Source organism: Sus scrofa, chromosome 5 (genome assembly GCF_054392235.1).
Source record: "Sus scrofa isolate SSC_HxYL_T2T_F1_AM1 chromosome 5, Sscrofa_HxYL_maternal_Yorkshire_Landrace_v2.0, whole genome shotgun sequence".
Lineage (NCBI taxonomy): Eukaryota > Metazoa > Chordata > Mammalia > Artiodactyla > Suidae > Sus > Sus scrofa.
The window spans coordinates 73907305-73926889 of record NC_139387.1 but is presented as its reverse complement, the minus strand read 5'-3'; the positions used below and the strand labels follow the sequence as shown (position 1 = coordinate 73926889).

At 56.3% G+C, this 19585-nt stretch overlaps 1 protein-coding gene across 4 annotated transcripts in view; it reads left to right on the top strand.

Annotated features, from left to right (window-relative positions):
• Positions 1-19585, top strand: part of TSPAN9 (tetraspanin 9) — a 192594-nt gene that overhangs the window by 163666 nt on the left and 9343 nt on the right.

Sequence of the window (19585 nt, the reverse complement as noted above, 5' to 3'; positions counted from 1 at the left end):
AGAAAGCTCAGGTGAGGGACTGGGTTCTGGCCTGTCCATCCTGATGACAACAGCTGTATCCAGTGCCTGTAGAACACTTACTGGGTCCCAGGCACCGTTGTGCTTCTCGTGCATGCACTGATTTTAGCTTCGTGACAGCCCTGAAGGTGGTACCATCAGTGAGCCCATTTAACAGATATGATGGATTGCAGATGTACTGGGCGTTGCTAAGAGCTCTGTTTCCAAACATGCCTTTCCGCAATCCTGTCCTTTTAATATCGATTCTGAGTCCATTTTCATTAATGCCCATCAGTTGCAATAAACAGGAAGCCCCTGTGGACACTCCTCTTTGTGGTCTGCATAGAGTGGATGCCCCATGCACACGTGTGTGGACTGTTGAGTGAGTTTATTTGTTGGTTTCCAGGGGACCGGAGAGGCTGGGGAGAGGGCAGCAGCTGCCTTGTCGCCGGGAGGACTGCTCTGACGCCAGCCACCCCCCATGTGGGTTTCCTGCTGTGGTCACCCGCTCCCCTCTGTCCCCCAGGGCCCAGAATAGCAGTCTATGGTCAAGAGGGACAGTGAGAAGTAGGCCACGTGGCTGGGCCACAGGGCTGATGGGTGCTGGACGGTCAACCTTGGGGCCTACGGCGTGGCCCCAGCTGCCCCGCCAGCTCCAGGCTTTTTATAGAGAGGCTGCCTTACGCGAGCCCGGCGAGTTTGTGCATGGCCCTCATCTGACCGCAGCGTGTGGACCCTTCGCAGGGGTGGCCTGAGGAGACGTGGCCCCCGGGCTGACCTGGGTTTGAGTCTCCGCAGCAGCTGACGGCCCTGCCCACGGCCGCATCGTGTAATGGGAGCAGTCCGCCAGGGCAGCTGAAAAAGGAAACGGGCCATGCCCGACCCAGCTATTATTAAACTTTTCTCTAGCACTTTCTCCTCACTCAGCCCTTTGCCACCAAACCCATGAGGTTGTCCCTGTGCCACCCCAAGGGGATGTGGCCACTGTGAGCCCATATAGGGACAACAGCGCAGGGCCTCTTTTTAGTGTCGTGGGACTGCCACTGGGATTCCCCTCCTTGGGTGGCAGAAGAAAGCCTGGCTTTCTGAAAGGACTTCTTAGGACATCTTGCCCGCAGCCCAGAAGCCAGAGAGCCTTTCCCTTTAGGTTGTCCCTAGAATGAGCATCTTTTAGACCAAGTCCTTGTACGGGCAGGTGAAGGAACCTTTGCGGCTGTGGCAGTGCTGGGAGGGGTCGGCATCTCACAGGGTCTGGGGATGAGCCTGAGGTTCAGGCCTTTCTTCCACCTGCTTTGTGCCTTGGAGGGACGGGCTCCGGCTTTTGTTGGTGTCTTTGAGTGGAAGAGCCATCCTTTGGCCAGTTACATCCTGGTAGGGCTGTTTGCTGTCACCCATCTTTTTTTTTTTTTTTTTCTTGAAAAAAATCTTATTTTTGGAGTTCCCGTTGTGGCTCAGTGGTAACAAACCCGACTGATATCCATGAGGACTTGGGTTCAATCCCTGGCCTCACTTAGTGGGTTAAAGATCCAGTGAGCTGTGGCATAGGTCGCAGACTACCAGTATAAGCCAGCAGCTGCAGCTCTGATTTGACCTGTAGCATGGGAACCTCCATATGCTGTGGGTGCAGCCCTAAAAAAAAAAAAAAAAAAAGGAGCTTATTTTTTTAAAGAGCATTTTTAGGTTTACAACAAAATTAAGAGGAAGGTACAGATGTCCCATGTACCCCCTGCCCCCACCATGCACAGCCTCCCCGCTGTTAGCATCCCCCACCAGATGGTACATTGGTTACCAAGGATGAACCTACACTGACACAGTCACCCAAAGTCTGTGGTTTACTTGAGCGTTTGCTCTTGATGTAGAATGTTCTGTGGATTTGACAGATGTGTACTGCTGTATCCACCAGTATGGTATCATAGAGTATTTTCACTGCCCTAAAAATCTTCTGTGCCCCACCTGTTCACCTCCCCCCACCCCTACAAACCCTGGCAACCAGTGACTAATTTTCTGTCTCCATAGTTTTGCCTTTTTTGGAATGTTCTATCGCTGGAATCATACAGCATGTAGCCTTTGCCCGATGGGCTTTCTTTCACTTAGTAATATGCATTTAAGGTCCCGCCTTGTCTTTTCATAGCTCGATAGCTCATTTCTGTTCATCACAGATATTATTCCGTTGTCTGGATGGATCACGCTTTGTTATTTTACTCATTCCTCGCTGTTCAAGTCTCATTTATGTAAGTGTCCACACTCCCACCCCTTTTGTGGTTTTGTCCTTTCTTTAGGTTTGTTGGGTTGTCAGGACCAGGGGGATAGGATGAGGGGGTTGGGGAGAGGGAGGAGGCAGTGGAGGAGCCAGCAGCTGGAGGGGCCTGGGGACAGCCGGACCCCAAGGCCTAGCGGCGAGCTGGTCAGAGCCACATCTGCCGGTCGGCCTGGAGTCTGCACAAGCAGCGCAGGGCCCGGTGGAGGTGCACTCGGACCGTGCAGCAGAGAGGACTGTGCAGCAGAGAGGACAGTGCAGAGCCTCTCGGAACTCAGGAAGGCGCCTCTTGCGGGGTCCTGAGCAGGAGCTGCCCGGTGGCCGAGTCCCTGAGGCCAAGGCCACGGTCCTGGCTCTCCGTGCCTCGCTGCGGCGGGAGGTGTCTGGTTCCTCCCAGAAGGCAAGCGGATTATAAATAGCTGATGACGGGCTGCAGCGAGAGCTGCCTGTAGCGTAATCGTCGATTTTGAGAGTGCCCTGGCGAGGGTTGGGAGGATGGATGAGGTTAAATTTGGCCCTGTGGGCTGATTGGCATTTCTTGAGCCGGGTGCTAATCCTTTCAGGAGGTCAGATAAGCTCCCCAGCGGCGCCCCTGATCTTGACTTTGAGGCCAGGTTAACTCTTTCGAGGGGACTGCAGAAGAACCCTAAAGTTGTGTTGTCCAAAACACAGCAGGAGCTGTCAGAGAGTGGGACTTCCGGGGCGTCCATCCAGAGGAGGCCCAGTGTCTGAAGTATGAAATGAACTCTGCTCTGTGCCTGTCTCTCCAACAAGGCTGTCCCACGGTGGACGTTGTGGGTCGGTGCTGTAGCCAGCCCTGTGGGACCGAGGCTCAGGGAACCTGCCTTGCTGCATGTCAGGGCGAGTTGGATGCACCATGTCTGTCACCTCCCCCGAGGTCTGATGAGAGAGGACCATGTTTCTAATGACTCCCATAGGAGCAGACAGCGCCCCCATTACAGTGCTAGGCTTTGGGGGTCTCCTGCTCCCACTCATTCTGCTGCAGGCATGACACCCAGCCTTCGGCAGAGTGAGGGTAGTTTTGTAGCCTGCTTGTCCCCCGGGGGTCTCTGGGGCAGCAGGTGGGCAGTTCTCTGCCACCAGCCCGGTGGCGGTGCTCACTGCCATCCCTCCAAGTGTCGGTCCTGGCCCGGCTTTATCTCCAGCCTGAGCCTCCCTCCCAGAGCTGGGGTCCCGCTCTGTCTCCCTTGACTATGGGTAGGCCATGCTGGGTTTCTTGGCACCTCCTCTTTTCAGGACCATGAAACTGGTCCCCATGGATTGTCGCGCCCCCGATGTCGCGTCCTCTGCTTTATGGCTGCTGTCACAGAGCCGCGGCATCTAAGAACAACAGCGGCTGCTTGTTCCATTATAAACTCAACTAGCCGAGACCTGCGGAGATGCCGTGGGAATAAATTATCCCAACAAGCTCTGCTGCAAGAAGTCAGACCCCTCCGCTGTGCTCCCTTCTTGCTGGCGTCTCAGCAGGGATTCTGGACAGCCCCTACGGTGAATGCCCCCCTCCCCTCTGCACACCCTTCTCCCCTGGGGTGACGGCTTGTCTCTCACCAGTCCCCGCGTGTGCCGAGTCAGGAGTTCTGGGCAGAGTGCTTTTGCTGCAGGGGCCCAGAGGCGGAGAGGACTGGGCTTTGTCCCTTTGGTTTCTTCATGCTCTTGGTCAGAGCTCAATGGCCCTGCAAGAGGAGGATCTTAGCTGGCCTTGCGGGGTGGGCTGGCGGTCTTTCTTCCACGAATGGTGGGTATTTGGATGATGATTAAGCTGGCCTTTCTGTTTTGCCGGAGATGGTAAAACTCTCAGGACCGGCTCTCAGGACCTTGACTGTCAGGCCAGAGGCCAGCGGGAAGCCAGTGGAGCTCTGGGCATAGAAATGGCAGAAGCAGTTTAGGCAGAGCGGGGCAGGAAGGAGGGGAAGCTGGGAAGATGTTGGCAAATGGGGGGTCTCAGGGACTAGCTGAGAGTTGAGCTACCTGCGAACATGGCTTGGCTCTGTCTTGGCTGGATCTACACCATGGGCTGTGGGGCTTCTGGAAAGGAGAGTCCTGGCGAGATTCATGGTGGGTCCGAGAGCTGTGGCTGCAGCCGTGTTCTCCACCTAAGGATATATTTTGAGGCTTGAAGTCTCCCCAGCGCCCTCTCCATCTGGGTGGGGAAGGAGAGAGTAGACACTAGGCTTCCAGAGGAGGGAGCCTGGCAGTGTGGCTTGTCTCCTTCTAGGGCAGAAGGAACCTTCGCCCCGTCCCTGGGTTTGGAGCTGCTGTTTGGCATTTGAAACCAAGACACCAGATGGGCTGGTTCTTCTTCCCCCGTCACCAAGCCTGCAAGAAGCTTGGGGTGAATCTAGAACCAAGAAGTATTGAACAGCACCAAGCCACACTTGGACCCCCTTCCAGAGCCTGCTGCCAGGGTCTTGTCTTCACCCACCATCAAGAATGGTGGGCTGGTGGGGAGCAGACTTCCCTTGGTGATGCCCAGCGGAGATTCATCGGAGTAGAATGCGTGTGCCAGTGTGGGATCCCAGCGGACGGCATAGCGTGTGTCCACAGCCCTGGGGCTGCTTCACCACACCCTCCCTCACTGCCTCGTGTCCCTGAGATCCTGCGATGAGGTGGCTGACACATGAGTGATGGTGATACCAGGCAGCCCAGTGCCTGGGGAGCGGGAGGATGCATTCATTTAATTAAAAGTAGTGTGTGGGTCTGAGCCCCCGGCATCCTTGGGAAAAGAATTTTTCTGTAGCATCACTGTACCAGGCGCTGTGCTTATGCAACCTCGTGAGTTTGGCTGCATTGCCTCTGTTTTGTAAATGAGGGATTAAAGCCCAGAGAGGTCAAGTTGCTTTTTTCCCGGTTGCACAGCCAGAGTGGGGGATTGAATTCCCACTTGCCCATTGACTTCATAGCCTGTGTACCTTCTTGCTCTTTTTTGCCAGAGCTTTTCACATCCTGCAGCATTTTCTCTGTGCTGCAGCTCAACACCCTTCGGCCTCTCCTAGGGTCTCGGCGATGCCCGAGTTTACTCTGTGTGCTTGAGAGGAACATTCTCCAGGACTGAAGACACCCAGGTCCAGGTCTCCTCCCTCTCTCCACCCCTCCCTCCCCAGAGATGTACTGAACCTGGCACCTGAGGGAAACACAAGGGACAGGTCGGCATCTCTAATCACATTCTAGTAGGGAAGGTGGACAAGAATAAACAAATACTTCAAGTCATAACAAGTTGTCTTGCAAGATGGGGAGTGAGGGGGAAAGCTTTGAAAGGTAAGAATGAATCAACCACGTGTCTGCCTGGGGAAGAGGATTCTGGAAAAAGGACACCCCAGATGCAGAACAGCGTGGTGTGCTCGGGAGCCGGCAGAGGCCAGCGAATAGGAACAGGGCGTGGAGGAGGCAAGGAAGGCAGAGTCCGGGTCCTGTAGGGTCTCTGGAAACCCTTGGGGGAAGGGACTTGGGACGCGTTTTACATGCCAGGGAACCTCTGGGAACTTGAACAAGAACTGTCCTGGCTGCTCTGTGAAAATGGGCTGTGGTAGGGCAAGAGTGGCAGCTGGGAAAACAGAAGATGATCGCAGAGGTTCGAGGAAGGGGAGGGGTAGCAGTGGTGATGGGGGGAGGTGGGTGGGCTGGAGAGAGAACTTGGAGGTGGGACCAGGAGGACCTGTTGGGGGGTGATGTGGGGCTTGAGGGGTGGGTGATGGCTCTGCGGTTGCCTGTGGCTTGAACATCCAGCTTCCTGTGTGACCCTGTTAAGTGTAAATGAATGGAGGTTACTGTCAGCAAGTGGGCACCTGAGCCTGGGCCCAGAGAGGCAGCCAGGTAGAGCAGTCGCTCAGGACCCCCTGAGAGCAGATGCCTGTCACTGCTGGATGGGGTTCCTGGCGTAGTTTATGCTCAATAATGGCCGATGGAAAGCGGGTGAGATGATTGCATGACTGAGTCACCCAGAGGAAGCACATCGGTGACCCCTGTGGTCATGTGCCTTGGAGGGGGGGCAAGGATGCCGCTGCATTTGATATGACAGCATTTCTGTGCTGCTGAAGAGTTTGGATGTACTCAGTATTCGTGGGAAGGCTTGAACCTTAGGGTCCTTGACAGCATAAGTGGAGGAACCCTTTCTCCCAGGGGATCAGCCAGGTGCTGCATAGAACAAGTTGTGCCATCCTGGTGTTGCCAGGAGCTTGCCTTTGTGAAAACTTTAAAAATACCTCTTGGGAGCCTCCTGTATGCGAGACCCTGTAGGAGATGCAGAATGAGAGTTGACTTAGGCAGCACTTACAGGGAATGAGTATTGTAAGGCCAAGTGTGGTAGCTACTAAGAGGGAGGTGTGAGGGCTTCTAGTGCCCAGAGGTGGAAGGAAGAGAGGGAGGGCTGGCTCCCGGGCCCTCCGCAGGAAGGGTGGGCATGGTTGAGTGGTGGGGGTGTGGCAAGAGCCAGCAGAGAGGTGCACAGGCAGAGGCTTGGGGTGTCACAGAGGGACCCATGCTCTGGATGGTGGGGAAGTGGCACACTAATAACAGAAAGGTGAGCCTACACCCTGGCTGAGCCTTTAGGTTGCCATGGTGACAGGGGCAGGTGAGATGACTGACAGGGATGCTTCCCAGCATTTTGGACTAAGGGGTGAGACCAGGAGCCGGGCCATGGGGGTGGAGAGGGCAAGGGGTTGCAGGAGGGTTGCAGGGATGTGGCCGAAGGATTTGAGATGAATGAGATGCGGAAGGGTAACCATGGCAATGATAAACATTTATGCCGTTAAGCTGGGTTCTTGTTCTAGATGGAAGTTTTCTCCTACTGAATCTTGACCTAGTGAGTACCACATGTAGTGTGGGGGAGTTAGCGTTGTCATCCCCATTCTGCAGACAGGTCAGCTGGCACAAGCTTATGTTGGGGAAAGGGCAACACTGGGGTCCCGAACCCAGGCGTTCACTCTGGAGCCCATACTCTGAACCGCTGGCCACAGATCCAAGTTTTGATTCCTGGTTGGAGGAATAGGGGGAGGACTGTGTCCCCAGATAGGGAACATGGGTGGAGAAGCACATTTTCAAGAGGCTGGGACAGACAGGCACCCTAACTCCGAAGATGTCATTCAGAGTGTATCCGACACCACGGGAAAAAATCCTGACAGTCAGTGAAGTGAAGGGTCCCAGGCCTTTGGTGACCAGTGCGGTGAGCGTGACCCCCATCCTGGTTCCCCCTCCATGAGCGCAGGCCTGGACTGCCCCTCCCCCAGCTCTGGTCCCAGCCTCCCTGGGCCTCGGTGGCCCGCTTTCTGCAGAAGGGAGCAGAATCTGTAGGACTCCTTGGAAGTTCGATTGTGTAAAAGAAATCAGAGATTTCCTGAAACCAAGCCAGGCTCCAGCTCCCCTGAGCAGCTGGTGCCGTGGACCTGCAAGGTTCTGCCTCCAAGTACAGTCTTTTTTTTTTTTTTCTTTTTCCTGTAACTTCTTCTCAAAATGCAAAGCCGCAGCATGGATGGGAGTGGCACCTCTCCCTGTTAATTTGACCATGTCTATTTTGTGGGTGCCCAGGAGGCAGCACCCTAAATTTTCCCACTTCCAGTTTTATTTCTTCTGTTTCCTCTGACTCCTGTGTCAGCCTGTATCTCAAAAAACACCCTTTGGAGAGCGGAGGGGAGATGCAGAGCCGCAGACTGCACGCGTCTGCAGTCTGCAGTGTCTTCACCCCTCTCCCGCTCGCTTTTTCTGTTGAATAAGCAAAAGCAAGAGCACATTTATTCCCGGGGATGGGATCTCATATGAAAATGCGTAGTAATTGTTTCTCTTTGCCATTGTCAATATGTTTCTGTTCCGTTCATTGAACTTTGTTCTCAGCTCCTTCCAACTCACATTTAATGTAGAGGTTGTTTCCCCCTGTATAAAATGGTATCCCTTCCCCGCCAGGTCCTGCGTGTGTGTGTGTGTGTGTGTGTGTGTGTGTGTGTGTGTGTGGTGAGAGGAGAAGAGAGGGAGCCATGTGGGATCTGCATTAGAGGTCGGCCTCCCTGAGCCTAGATTGGCTCAGAGAACTCCCGTCCCTCTGCTTCTTCCACGATGGGGAAGCACCTGACCTTAGAAGTGATCGATTCTGATTTATGTCCATGTTGGGGTATAATTAGCAGCCTTGATTTCATGTCACTGTGGCCGAAGCTCTGCTGTCCCCTCCTGCTCTGTTTGTGTGTATTTAAGCAGTCAGTTTCTGAGGCACTGCTGAATTGGTGTCAGCCTGGGCCCTTGACCTTGGGACCCCGAGCAAGTCTCATCTCTGAGCATCTGTTTTCTTAACTGGGGGGTTTGAGTCACGGTGTCGGGGGTGGGCTTGTGTGTGGGGTAAGTCACACCAAACGTCTCAGGCCCAGCACGAGGTTGCATGTTTCCTTCCTGCTGCCTTTCCTGAGGGAAGTAGGGGTTGGTTTCCAGCCTCCCAGCTCAGGAGCAGGTCATTAAGCCTCCACCTGAAAAGTGGGCGTTGCCATCTTCCTTATCTCTCAGCCAGGGTGAGCTGGGAGCAGAAGTGAAAGCCTAGGATCCCAGGGCTGGAAGTGATTTGGGGTGTTGCGAGGTTCAGCCTTTTGTTTGAAAGGGGGGCCTGAGGCTCAGCAGGCTTGCCCAGGGTTCCGGCTGCTAGCAGCAGCGGGCTGATGGGCTGTGCTGTGCTGTCGGGGTTCACCTGCCCTGTCCAAGGGCTCACCTGTCCATTAACTCCTAAACATATGTCGAACCGGGCCTCCCTGCCTGGGGGTGTGGACAGACAGATGGCCCTTCTCCTGCCATATGCTACGGCCCGTTTAAGTGTCAGGGATGGAAGGGGGCTGTGTGCCCTCACACCAGGGCTGGGGGGCTCTCCTCTCTCCTGCTGCTGAGCTGAAATTGGTGCCTTGATTCCACCCCCCACCTTTCCCCCCTTGGGCTCACTCAGTCCATACCTGGTGGTTCATAACCCAGGACTTTCTGGGCCCAATGCTGAGCTTGATGCCAGGGACTCGTGCAGAGAGGTGTGAGGAGAGGCGCCCAGCCTGTGCAGCCATGGGCTGGAATGTCACTGCCCAGGGTCAGCACTGGCTGGAGGGAGAAGGCTGACGAGTGGTCGGATGGTCAGAGCCACTGCAGAGTGTTAGGTGGGGGTCAGGGTGGGGCTGGCCATTCTGGAACAGGAGGTGGGTGTTGGCGGTGCCTTAGAGGCCCTGGGTTGGCCTGAGAAAGGTGCAGGGGGGAAGCGGAAGGCTTCTTGGGGTGGTGGGTGTACTTTGAACCACGAATGGAGGAAAAGGCTTGCTTTATTTTTATAGGCAGATCTCAGGTCAGCGATTGGGCAGGCACGTGTCTGATTAGATTTAGCTCCTCTGATGCAGTGATCGCCGTCATTTCAGCTGAGCATCACTGAGGACCCGACTCTGGCACTTGCTCAGCCCCTTGCAGATGGACCGAACCTGAGGGAGGCAGGAAACTTCCCGAGCCTCCCATCCCTAGAAGCTGGGTGGAAGGGGGCCCCTGCGACCCAGAGAGAGGGGGCAGGGAGCCCAGGCTTGCTTTGGATTCACTCCGGCCCCTCCTGGGTCACAGAACCACCTCCTGCCCGCCGCCTGCCCGCCTCAACCCGCCTCCTCTAGAGCTGGCTTTCCGCTTATCTTAATTTATTGATGAAAACTTGTTTTACGGTCCAGAGCACAGACGGCAGCAGCTCCCTGCCAAAAGAAAGCATGCTCACCAATCAGGAAAGCAAGCCGCCTCCTGGAGATGGGTGGCTGGGGAATGGGCGGCGGCAGAGTGAGGAAGGCACGTCCCGGCTGCCCTGGGCTGAAGCCTGGATGGAAAGGTGGGGCCCCTGTGGGAACGGGCTGGGGCCTGGAAGCAGCGGGGCTCCAGCCTGGGCAGGACCCCCATCCGCTGCTAGCTCCTCCTCTGTAAGCTGGACTCAGCAATCTGGATGGATGAAGACTGTGGGCCGTAAATACTAATAACGACTTCCATTTATAGCTTTGTAAAGGCGCCACGCTGGGAAGTTTATTTTCATGAATCTCATTCAGTCCCAACGAGAGCTCTGTGTGATAGGAACCATGAATTCCCCATTTAAAAAATAAGCACTGGAAAGTCTCTTTCCAAGATTCCCACCCCCTCCCCCACCACTGCACCCCAAGCTGGTAAATGAGGACCCCTTGAACCAAGGCCGTGGTAGTCCACAGCCCTCCCTGACTCAGACCTCATGCTGGCCCCATGCTCTTCTACATTGTGGCTGCTTTCTCGGCCGGGTTCTGCGAGTCCAGCTGACCCCGTGTCCTGCTCCTGTGTGGCTGTGGCCAGACTTGGCTGAAGGGTGTCGGGGCAGGAGTCAGGCCTCCCCATCCTTCCTCTCTAAAGGGTGGGGGTCCCCCAGTCACTTCTGAGAGTGCCTCTGAGACTCTGTTTCCAGGTGTGTCAGAAGAGATGTTCCCATGGTCCTGCTGACCACACAGATGGGTGACAGGCCTTCATGAGATGCTGTAGCTCCTCGGAGCGGCAGCGGCTCATCTGTAAAGTGGGGTAAGGAGTTCCCATTGTGGCTCGTCGGAAATCTGACTAGTATCCATGAGGATGCAGGTTTGATCCCTGGCCTCACTCAGTGGGTCAGGGATGCAGTGTTGCCATGAGCTGTGGTGTAGGTTGCAGACGACGCTCACATCAGGCATTGCTGAGGCTGTGGTGTAGGCCGGCAGCTGCAGCTCTGATTCGACCCCTAGCCTGGGAACTTCCATATGCCAAGGGTGTGGCCCTAAAAAGAAAAAAAAGAGGGGGCGGTTAAGGAGCCCAGGAGGCTGCTTGGACATGGGACAAGCTCCTCTGTGGAAATAGAGGCGTAAATAGGAGGTCCACTGAACTCCGGATTAGTTTATTTTGTTGCTTTTTGCTTGCTCTTGCAGAAGGATAGCTAATGACTTTCACAATGCTGGTGACATCAGTGAAGTAGGTAGCCTGTATTGACTGGCTTTCTGCTCCCAGCACACGTGCACCCCATATACATGCTCCCTGCAGGGGGTGCCCCTAGGACGGGTCCACCCACCCAGCCGGCACCCAGGACTACCTGCCCACTGCTCCTCCCAGCTGTGCCTGCACTGACTGGGCTGTGTCCTGGGCCCCAGCACTGCTTCCTATCACCCACAACTCAGATTGGGCTGGGAGTTGTTGGGAATGCTGAATCAAGTGACATCTGTTTGTTTGTTTTGGTCTATATGAGGCACAGAGAGGCTTCCATCACAGGATCTGGAGTCACATCAAACTGGATTAAAATCCAGCTCAGATGAGAGCCTCCGATCCTTAGTTTTCTCATTCGCAAAGTGGGGGGAAATGATAGGCGCTACCAAGTGTGGTTTTTGTGGAAAGCATGGATTTGGGGTCAGTAACTCACTGTCATCACCATCACCACCCTGGTCACCACCATCACTGTCACCACCTCTGCTGTCCCTGCTCTCCTAGTCTGCAAGCGGGTTCCCAGGCCAAAGGCTGCATGTACGCCGCACTCTGGGGCTAGCCTGCCCTTCTCCAGGTGGGGACATATCCAAAGACCCCTTTTGGATGTATCTGGGGCAGCCTTGGTCTGAACAGAGGGGCCTGGTGGGTCAGAACATGGTTTCTGGAGTCAGATTTCCTGGGTCCCTTTACCACCTAACCTCTCCGTGCCTTCGTTCTCCCAGGTGTAAAACCTTCGTTCTCCCCACCCCCCACGGCATCCCCGCCGTCATCGGGTTGGGAGGATTAAGTAAGGCAGAAGGGCTCAGGACCACGGGCACGTGGTGGGCATACCCACGACACAGCTTCGGGGGTGAGAATAAAATCGGGGAGGCACAGGGCACGTGGGAGCAAGGGATGGCTCCCCCCGACCTCCACCGAACGAGCTCTGTGACCTTTTCAGCAAAGCGACCTGAACTGGCTGGGCATGGAGAAGAATGGGGAGTAGGCCGGGGTCTCTCGAGGGGACGGCAGAGTCAGCCCAGGTGGCGGGGAGGGATCTCCGGCTGTCACATGAGGTGGTGCGGACACCAGCTCTGGCCGAGGGACCCGAACTTAACCAGTCTGTGTCCCCACAGAGCGTGTCAGAAAGCCAACTCCGGGCGTGGGTGGACGCGGCTCCCAGCCGGCAGAAGAAATAATCAGGCTGTGGGCACAGCGTCCCTGGGGAGAAGGCCAATCATGTCGGCCATGTCCAAGGCTTCTAGCAAAAGCGTGTGTGGGTGGCTGTCCTGGGGCCGGAGATGGGCCTGCTTGTCGGCCTCCATCCTTCCCTTAGCTGTATGTGTCGTTATGGGGTGTTCCTCGCTGAACTCGAGCCGCGAGGGATCGTTCTCGTTACATTATTAAAGGGCCTCCGTCCTGTGACAGGCTGAACGGAGGCAGCCCCGCTGGATGAGAGGCTCCCAGAAATGGACACGTTTTCACTCCGTGACTTTCCTGCCCCTCTGGGAGAAGGGGGCCCCCTTTCCTCAAACAGGGGGAACGGCCCCTGCCCCCTCCCCATTCTGTAGCATGAGTTACAGTCTCTCAGATCATGTGAACTCTTTGCTAGAAAGATGTGATGTGAATTCAAGGGATCCCCTGCATGTGCCAAGGAGTCTGACTAGTGCAGTATTTATATTCCGTGGAACACAACGTGCTCGGCAGCCATAATCCTCCCCATCCTCTCGTGTGCCCCTGTGCCGGGAGGTGGTTTTTCTCCCTCAGTCTTGGTGGAGAAGCATCCAAGTGGCCAGAGCCACCGCCTGGGCTCAGAGAGCGGAGGTGCGGGCTGGGGGCAGGTCTGCTTTTCCAGTGAGGCCCAGGCGGGCTCAGTGTCAATGGGAACCTTGAAGGCAGGTTTCTTAACCACCACCCCCGCCGCCTCCTGCGGCAGCCCTGGCTTCACGTGCGACCCCCCGCTTTGATGCTGTCAGAAGTGCCTTTCTCCCCAGAGGCACAGCATAAAACAAACGCAGGAAGGAGAAAATATGCTGGTGATGGGAAAATCCTTTCTGCAGACTCCTCTGACAAGCTCTTCTGAGTCCTGAGTGCTCTCCCTCCCAATTTACTGTGACCTCGGGAGGCCAGACACTGGCTCGCACCGAGGCCCCAGGCTGTCTCTCGGGGGCTCCTTCCCGGGCCCAGCACTGGGGTGGCCGAGGCGCTGGGGGTGCGGGTGCTGAGGGCTCTGTGCACATCCCCTGCCCCCGCACAGGGAGCACCCTTCCTGCACTCACACCTGCCCGAGAGGTTACGGGGCTTGGGTGACCTGAGGCACCAAGCTCTTTCCTGCTGAGTGATGGCAAGTTCTGGGGTTTGGAGTCACTCTCCTCCCTACTCTCCCAGCCCAAGGCAGTCCTCTCGCTGGCTCCGCTGGAGGTTCCTGTTCCCTGAGCCCCTGTCCCTTCTCCCTTGCACCCACCCCCACCCCACCATGGCTTGGATGGCAAGAGCCCCTGCTGGCGGGTCCGCCCTGGAAGGGTTGAGGCTCAGTGTGTCTGGACTGGTGAATGGTCACACCCTCTTTACGAGGCTGGCTCTGTATCACCCACTGCTTCTTGGCCCCCAACCACACGCCACTCCTGAGCCTGCTTCTCATCTCTGCTCCTTCCGGCAGCCTCAGTCCCACTTCAGGCCCCTCGGGGGCTTGAGCTGGTCTCCACCTCCCTTTCCGTTTCCCACTGAGGGAGCAGGCCTGTGGTCAGTCTGTGAAGGTGGAAGGATCCTGGCGCCTGAGAGTTGACTTGGGTCCTGCTGTCAGATTTGAGGAGCCCAGATGGCCTGGGCACTGGGGTGCAGGTGGAGGTGGGGGAGGTGAGCTGTGGTGCCCCGCACGACTCTCTACCAGGCAGAGGAATGCCTGGAAGGCTGGAGTTTTAAGGGAGCTGTGCTGGGAGAGCACAGGCTGGACCCCTCTCCTCCCCCGTTTTGGTCCTTGCCCCTTGCTTTCTGGGCATCTACTGTCCTGGAGACTGGACCTGATCAGCATTCCTCTGAAGCCCAGGGACAGACAGCACTTGTCACCCTGCAGCCCCGTGGATATCTTGTTTGGAGGAAGCCCCTGGGCAAGGCAGATGGCTGCCATGGCGAGGCCAGGCCAGGAAGCCCAAACAGATGGGCTGCACTTCAGAAAAGCCAGCCTCCCCCTCGCCCTCACTGGGGTCAGAGGGCACCAGGCCTTTTGTGCAGCCAACTGGGGGCCAGGACTGCAGTGCCCGGGGCGTTACCTTCACTGGGAGCCCTGGAGGGAGGGAGCCCTGTCCTCAGGGTCTCCCCCATCACAGCTCTTGTTTCCCCAGCACTTTTTAGAGTCTTAGACAGTAAGAGGTACTGTAACAGGACCCTCTCTCAATGGCTAGAGTGTTCCAGTGAATAGGGGGAGGGTCCCGAGCTCCCAGGATCCCTGCAGAGTTCGCTGGAGAGAACTGGGCTCTGGGAACGTGTAATTTAAGAGCATTATTGACCTCAGAGATTCCCAGCTCCCAAACACAGCATCCCTGAAGATTGGCCACGTTGAATCGCTCTCCCCTAGAACTATCTTGATAGAAAATAACCTCATTCTGCAATAATCAAAATGTAACTGGGTTTTAGATATGCAAATGCTTTATGTCATGTTTATTTGGAGGAAAATTTGGCTCAGAAATATGGGTGTGATCTCTCTGTCACCTCTGCAAGCTGGTGCTATGGGGGGCTGTGAAGTTGTGAAGAAATTGGAGGCTTTGAGAGAAAGTGTGGGGTCAAAAAAAGAATGGCCGAGGCATCATACTGTTTGGCTTTGAATCATGCATAAGCTCAGTGTGAACCAGGACTGTGCTGTCATTGCCAGCCAAGGCAGGGGCAGCTTAGGCTGGATTATTAGAGGTATAGAGCTCAAAGTGCTGGAGGGGAGAGTGGTATCTTGTTCTCCGTGCTGGTCCCTCCAGATCTGGAACTTAACTTTCAGTTGTGTCAGGTGATTGAGGTAAAGCGCTAAAAGCCCACTTATGGGCCAGGAGAAGGTTGGGAAAAGGTGTTAGATACAGGCCTTCAAGTAAAGTCCTTTCACACTTGTCTTTGGTGGGCTTTTTTTGGTGGGCTTCCTGTTAGCTGCAGGGAAGAGGAGTCTTGAGTTAATAAGGAAGGATTTTTGACCAGAGTTGTGCAAAAAGGAATAGAGTGTGTTATTGCCTGGTGAGTACTGGGATCCTGGAGGTGGGGACCTCAAGCAGAGGCTGGACCCCTGGGGCCCGTCTAGGCACAGAGAAACCTTCTCACTAGGGCCCCACCCCTTCCATGTCCTGACCCTCCTGTTTGCTGTGTGGCTTTGGTGAAGGTTTCCCTGTGCCTTTGTCCCTTCTGTGTGGAGTTGGAAGTGCTGTCAGACAGCCTCTGCCTCCCATTATGGCCATGACAATGAATGAGCTGCAGGGCCCCTTGGAGGGCCGCGGAAAGTAGCCACCCCATTCCTGGTGCTGACGTGTTGCTCCTTCTCCCCGTGATGAAGTTCCTGGCGTCTGGCCTCTCCCAGGGCTGGGCAGGATCATTACCAGCCAGCAACTTGGCTGTGAAATTTAAGTCCTTTGGGTTCTCTTTTTTATTCCCTACATTCACTAATTTATTAAATGCCATTGCACTTGGCCCTGGCTTTTAGAGCAGGGAGTGCTGAGGCCATGTTTGGTGTCTAAAGGGCTCCTATAAAGCAAAAAGGGCATGGGCAGGGAGGGGCTGGCTTGGGGGCCCTGCAGGGACACAGAGCAGCAGGGATAAAAAGAGCCAGAGGATGTGCTGAGCTCTGAGGGGCTGGGGCGGGTACTACTGTAGGCAACTTGTATAGGCGAATGAGGGGCTGGGGGTGAGCTGGGGGTAACTTGGTGCTGGTGGTTCTAGGGGTGAGGAAGGGGGTATACAGGGGTCTTATTTTTCAGGTGGGTTTGTGTATCTGGGTCTGGTCCTGTTCCCAGGCTCTCCCATCTGTCCATTCATCATCCATCCCATCCATCCATCCATCCAGTCATCTAACCATCCATCCATCCAATCGATCATCCATTCATCCATCCGACCATCTCTCCATCCATCCATTCATCCATGGAAAAAAATATTTATGTGGTATTCAGGCGTGTTCTGGGCCTTACAGTGGGAGAGAAATGGCTGAGATGTGAACCTGGCCAGGGAGCACTGGTGTTCTAGAGGGCTGGGCGGGGATGTGCTGCTTTGGGTCCAGCCTTGGAGAGGGGTTCCCCCAGTTCACATGAGGGAGATGGTGGCAGCTGTGAGGGGACAGAGGCAGGGGCTGTCCCTGAGCTCTGAGCAAGTGAGGTGGATGCTCATGAAGGAAGCTGGTTCAGGGGAGGTTATGGCTCCACCCCCAGAGACCTGGGATGCCGCATGGAAAATACATGAGGACGTATGGCAGAAACATGTCTTAAAACTACAAATAAATATTGTTCCAACTGAGGACAGAGAAACTGCCATGGGGACATTGGCTAATTACAGCAGACCTGATAAATGAGGTCCTGGCTTGCTGGCCTCAGTCCGCCTGCAGCGCATCCGCTGGATGGGCCCAGGGTGATGAGGAAGGTGCTGAGACTCCGCAGGGGCCTGTGCCTTCTCTCTTCTGCAGGGAAAGCCTGGAGGAGGGACACCCATGGGCACAGCCAAGGGCGGGTGCTGTTCTAGGCTCTGGCGATTTAGGAATGGACAAGGCAGACCCACATCCTGACCCCTTAGAGAGCAAGGCAGGGGCAGATGAAAGGTTTGCTTGTGTTTGGATGTGGATTCATTTGGAGCCCGAGTGGAAAATGCTTAGAAGTGCCCCTGGCGGGAGGAGGGGCGAGGGCAGAGGCTTGGTGGTCAGGATGGCCCCTGGGGCAGTGACCCGTTTGGAGAGGGGCAGTGGCCAGGCCTGGACTGCAGTAGGGTGGCCGTGCCCTTGGGCTGGTCAGTTGACTGGGTCCTGGTCCCCTGAGTCACCTTGCCTCGCCCCAGAGGTTCTTCCTGCCTTGGGCTTGAATCTAGCTGGCCTAGGCTGAGACAGTCTTCTGCTTTTGGAAGGGAATTTCCCCGAAGGTCACCAGCTGAGCTCTCCAGCGCTGAGCTCGGACTGTGCCATTGTGGGCTACCTGCTTCCTGGGCTTGGCACCCTCCTGTGGGGCAGCTCCCCCTACCCCTTCCCCTCCTACCCCGCCTCCTCCTCCCGGCCCCTGCTCTGGCCTCAGAGCTTGGCTTCTTGTCCCCTTGCCCTCCTGCCGAGCAAACCCCTTCTGCGCTCAGCTCCTCCCTCCAGCCCCATTGCCACACCCCCGGAATCAGCCTCCTAACCACCCTGGCCCCGCCCTCACCAGAACTTTCCTCTGTCATCCCCTGGGATCCCATGACATCCCTCTCAGAGCCAGCATGCTGTGTCATCGCCCCCCCACCAGGACGCTGCCCCACCCCCAGAGGATCACACCAGATTGTTTCTCTGGTAGCTGTCTTCTCAGGGAGTCCAGAGCTGCAGGCTGGACACCTGGCAGGGGGCTGGGTCTCTCTCTTGGCATTTGGGGCCAGGTGGTTCTTTGTCATGGGGCAGGGCCTGTGCCTGGTCGGATGTCTGGCAGCATCCCTGGCCCCCACCCAGGATGCCAGGAGCACCCCCTCCCCAGGTTGTGTCAACAGAAATGTCTTTAGACGTTGCCAGCTGTCCCCTGGGATTAAGGTCGCCCTGGTGGGAACCACTGGGCTGGGGCTGAGAATAGCGTGTCTCAGGCTTGGCTGAGCCGGTACTAGAAGGGACCCGAGAAATTCTCTAGTCCATATGCCACACTTTAAAGGGAATTGGGCCTCAGAGAGGTAAAGAATCTTAGGATCACACAGGGGAGCAGCGGAATGAAGGAGGCATTTTCGGGAAAGGAATTTTGGCAGCCCTGTGCAGGCTGGGCTCAACAGGCCAGAGACAGGTTGGGGGGCGTGGCCCGAACCAGGAGCGATGTTGAGGGGGTGGGCCTGGCACCTCACCTGTCGGTGGCTTAGCGAGCACTCAGGGACTCCTGGGCATGTGATGATGCCCGTCTCTGCCCCAAACCCAGCAGGCCGGGTCCTGGGCCCAGCCTGGTGGTGTGATGGCTATCAGTGCCCTCTGCATCCCAGTCTGTCAACTTAGGGCCTGAGGGCCTGGTTCTGGGTCAGAGGTGGGAGCCAAGGGTCCATCTCTCTCAGCGGGAGGCCTGAAGATATGGGGCGAGCAGGGCCCCTCACGGCCTGCTGGGCTTCATTCACTCCGCAAGTGGTTTTGTGGGGCAGGGGATGGCCCTGTGGTTTTGTGAAGAAGGTGCTGGACTTGGGTCCAGGCTGCTGGTGGGAGCTGCACCCTGGTAGGCAGCAGGCCTTACCTGAGACTTTCCCGGGGGCAGGGTGACCTCAGACAGGAAGTGAGAAGGATGCAGATGTGGGGATCGGTACCAGCTCCTCCCTCCTGGGATGGCTTCAAGGAGCCAGCACCATGTCAGAGGACAGGGTGTGGAGTCAGAGAGAAGACTGGCTCCTGGAGTTCTGAGCCGTGGTGGTTCCCCACATCGAGGCCCCTCCCTCAGGAGCCCCCTCCCAGAGCCCCACATAGGCCCCCTCCCAGCGGGAGCTGGCTGCCGGGGAAGCCGGTCAGTGGTCCTTTGGTATCTGTGGACGCCGAGTCCCTTACCTGAGGTGGCGTAGTGCACTGAGTAGTACTCTGAGGGCTTCCCCAGGCCCGGGGAGGCTCCAGGGGGCCTGGTGTCTCCAGTGCAGGGGGGGCAGCTGTCCCACGGCCCCGGGGTCCCACGGCCAGGCTCCTTACCTGTAGCAAGTGAACTGGAAGCAGCAGGGTCTCCTCTTATTCATTCCAGGGTCTGCTTTTAGACCCATACATCTTCAGCATGAAGAGCATGAATTTCCATGGTGTGATTAATGAAAGAAAAATTGAGTCGGCAGCATAGAAAGTGACCAGATTGAAGAGAGTCAAGTGACAAGTTGGCTGAGTCGGGGCTTCTCTGCAAACCCAGAGCTCTGACCCAGCCTGGGGCGCCACCTGGTGGTGGCAGGGGTGGTGGCACCCTGTCCTGGCCGAGCTGGGTGCACGTCCCATCAGGGGATGCCCTGGGCCTGGCTCCGTCCCACTGAGGCTGCTGCAGGGCACGGGGCACAGGGCTGCTCCCCACAGCGAGGGGACCCTGCAGCTGCTCCACTTGCCCAACTCCATCCCTGCAGCTCCTGGAACAATCTCTGGTTTAGGGACTGGTGGGGAGAGTCCCGCTTCTTCTGTCTGGACCACCTTTCTGTCTCCCCATTTATCAAAATCCTCCTCACTCGTCCAGGCTCAGCAAGCCCTTCTGGACACATCTCGAACCAAACCATCTCTCAGCACTC